General features: G+C 46.3%; 1 non-coding gene across 1 annotated transcript; it reads left to right on the top strand.

Moving 5' to 3' along the window:
* The first annotated feature begins 1,050 nt into the window (after nt 1-1,050).
* Trnas-cga lies at nt 1,051-1,125 on the top strand. The gene has a single exon. It is a non-coding gene; the product is annotated as a tRNA-Ser (tRNA).
* Nucleotides 1,126-3,777: the final 2,652 nt, after the last annotated feature.

Below are 3,777 nucleotides of genomic sequence, written 5' to 3' on the forward strand. Positions count from 1 at the left end.
ACAGATTTACATCGTTTTGAGTGTGGGCCAGCAGCAGCTGTCTGGACCCTCGTACAGAAGATTGTGGCTTTCTACCTCCGAGTACCACCACATCACGTTTCTCCTACCATGATGATATATCCCGACACGACCTACTTTACATCGGCTAAGTGGCACGCCATCACATGGATCAGTGGCATGGCTGTCAACTACCTCTTCCGGGACGACATCGTCGATCCGGCGGACTTTTGGACACGCCTCCAAGTACATCACCACACCCTTCGCCGACATCGACACTATCGGGCCACTTTCGCGAACTATTTACAGAGTATTTTCACCAACCCGCCTCAAAGCTGGAATCTCAACGAACCGTGCCAGCCAAGACTGGACGATCCTACGTTCCCCTTCAATGGTCAATGATAGAATGCATTTTGTTCTGATGGCGCGCCAAAGTGGAGCATGGCGCGGAAAGTATTCCTATTTTATTTCACTTCTCTTTTCTCCTCCTCTTCTAAATTTTTTTTTTCTGCTTACACATGTTTATCCCTTTCACACATAGCTCTCTATCTGCAGCCTCTTTGTTTTTCTTTCTCCTGTGCCCCCCCCCCCCCAAAAAAAAAAAAAAAGGTTGCTGCTGATGGTGAGACTGTATACTCATTTATGTTAACAAAAAATAAAAATAATAAAAAAGGTTAAAAAAAGAAGGCCTTTGCGGAAATATAAAAAAAAAGATGGTAGAGCACTTGCCCGCGAAAGGCAAAGGTCAAAAAAAAAAAAAAAAAAAAGTTGGTAGAGCATTTGCCCGCGAAAGGCAAAGGTCCCGAGTTCGAGTCTCGGTCGGGCACACAGTTTTAATCTGCCAGGAAGTTTCATATCAGCGCACACTCCTCTGCAGAGTGAAAATCTCATTCTGGAAACATCCCGCAGGCTGTGGCTAAGCCATGTCTCCGCAATATCCTTTCTTTCAGGAGTGCTAGTTCTGCAAGGTTCGCAGGAGAGCTTCTGTAAAGTTTGGAAGGTAGGAGACGAGGTACTGGCAGAAGTAAGGCTGTGAGTACCTGGCATGAGTCGTGCTTCGGTAGCTCAGTTGGTAGAGCACTTGCCCGCGAAAGGCAAAGGTCCCGAGTTCGAATCTCGGTCGGGCACACACTTTTAATCTGCCAGGAAGTTTCGTATCAGCGCACACTCCGCTGCAGAGTGAAAATCTCATTCCGGAAAGGCGTTTTTAGTTACGGCAAGATATTTTCACAAAATTTCAATCAACAACTTTCTCCTTAGAATGTGAAAATATTTTGAGAATGAGATTTTAACTCTTCAGCGGAGTATGCGCTGGTATGAAACTTCCTGACAGATTAAGACTGTGTGCCGGACCGAGACTCGAAGTCGGGACCTTTTCCTTTCGCGGGCAAGTGCTCTACCATCCGAGCTACCCAAGCACGACTCATGCCCCGTCCTCACAGCTTTACTTCCGCCAGTACCGCGTCTCCTACTTTCCAAACTTAACAGAAATTCTCCTGCTGTGAAGTTTGGAAAGTAGGAGACGAGGTACTGGCGGAAGTAAAGCTGTGAGGACGGGGCTTGAGTCGTGCTTGGGTAGCTCAGATGGTAGAGCACTTGCCCGCGAAAGGAAAAGGTCCAGAGTTCCAGTCTCGGTTCTGCACACAGTTTTAATCTGCCAGGAAGTTCTTGAAAATATTTTGTTGACACCCACTTACATAGGGAGAAATGACGTTCGAAGTAAAATAAGAGAAACCAGAACTCGCACGGAAGGATTTAGGCAATAATTTTTCCCAAATGCTATTCGAGATTGGAAATAGTCTGAAATTTGTCGTATGCTTAGTATCGGTTACCATCCGGTCGGCCGAACATTCAAATACTCCCCGCCAGTTACACCGCCGCGTTCCCCACAGCCGCCACTTCGGACACGACGGCGCTGCCACGAACGATTACACCGCTACTAATGACATTCAAGCACCCCATCTCCAGAGCTCCAGCGGCTGGTCTACTTAAGCTCAAATATCGACACACAGAGCCCATTTTGAGTATTTGCCATTTCATAACTGAGCCGTGGTAAAATTTACTGTTTTGAAGAGCGCGCCGCAGCGCGTGGTGTAAAGCAGTCGCCGCCCGTTTCTGGCGGTGGCGCCGTTGTGGCAATCGCAGCTTTGGTGTCTCCCTCTGGTGGGAAAGGATAAAAGTTGCCTGTTCACGTGCATTTAAGGGGCGCTATGAGCTCGGCAGTGGAACTGTCTGTCAGTCTGAGCGAGTCTGGTCAGTTGGTCAGCCGGGTCAGTATGGGGCAGTCAGTGTCTGTCTGTCGTCTGGAGTGCTAGTATGTGTTAGGCCGCCAGTCTGCACGAGTTTGTTCAGGCAATGGTCATTGGCGGTTGGATCGGTCGGTTGGTCGGTCGCGCACTGAGACACAAGATGACTTGTCCGACTTGAGCGTCGGCGCATGTGAGGTCGCCACGCCAGTCCAGTGGGCCGCGCCGTATAGCAAGGGGTAGTGGCTTCGCGGCCGACACGAGAGCAACAGGACTCAACACACGACATCGGTCTGCCCAGCGCGAGCTGCGACGCCGTGAGACGGGAGATCGGCGCGTCTTCCTGCGTCCGTTGAAGCGGCTGGCAGCGGACGGTTCGGGAGAGCGATTTGGGGGTGCTGCGCCAGGTCTTTGACAGAAATCGCAGTTTATTAAAAGTTAAGTGATTCGTGATATGTTAGTTCATTTACTCGTTAAATTCTACTTGTGTTCTTGGTCAGTCTCTCGTTCCCATCTTGCTCGTCTGTCTCTCGTCCGCATTTGTTAGGCATTTAGTGTCTGTCTGTCGGTCTGCCGTACGTTGATAGCTGCCTCTGTCATGTTTGTCGGATTCGGTGTTAACGAATTTATACGATTAAGGTAAATGCCGAATTCCTGAAATATGTTTTTATCTTACCTATCATCTTGAGAGGCGGTATATGTGTAATGTAGAGCATGTTTGTACATTTTACGTAAGACTTCATTTCATGGGCTTTTATTTAAATGATCATTTTAGTATATAAAGTTGCCACCCTTCCACCGTGAGAGTTTTCTTTTAAAAACAAGTTGCACTTTCGGTGGCAAGTAATTTTTTTTAATGTGAGTGTTTGGTACAATTTCCATCCCTCCTATGGGGTGCATAGTTTATGTGTTTGTGTGAGTTGTTAAAATTTTTAGTTTAAAGTAATCCGGTGTGTTGCAGATTTGCACCAGTGTAGTCTTTCAGAGGTTGTTGTGAGTTGAATTTTTTTTTTTTTTTTTTTTTTGTAAAGGTTCAAATGGATCTGAGCACTATGGGACTTAACTGCTGAGGTCATCAGTCCCCTAGAACTTAGAACTACTTAAACCTAACTAACCTAAGGACATCACACACATCCATGCCCGAGGCAGGATTCGAACCTGCGACCGTAGCGGTCGCGCGGTTCCAGACTGTAGCGCCTAGAACCGCTCGTGTTTTTTTAAAGAAAGGGTTTTTGGTAATAAAATTTCCCTTCGTTGAAAGAAATTTTTTATCATTTACCCATTGGCAACTGCTTCCACGCTCACATACTGTGATAAAATATGTTAATGTTCTTGATGAATCGCTAGTAAATAAAGTAAATTCTTAAGAAAAGGTTTTGAGAGTAAATTCACGGTTCAATAACATTTACAGACTTTCATAGCGGTCGGGGCTCGTCATCTAAGGAACAGTCATTGTGCTGAAGACTGACTTAATTTTAAACCTTAGTATCTGTATATGTTTCAACATTCAAATCTAATGTTAGCAACTGACGTT

This window comes from Schistocerca piceifrons, chromosome 1 (genome assembly GCF_021461385.2).
Source record: "Schistocerca piceifrons isolate TAMUIC-IGC-003096 chromosome 1, iqSchPice1.1, whole genome shotgun sequence".
In the NCBI taxonomy this organism is placed as follows: Eukaryota; Metazoa; Arthropoda; class Insecta; order Orthoptera; family Acrididae; genus Schistocerca; species Schistocerca piceifrons.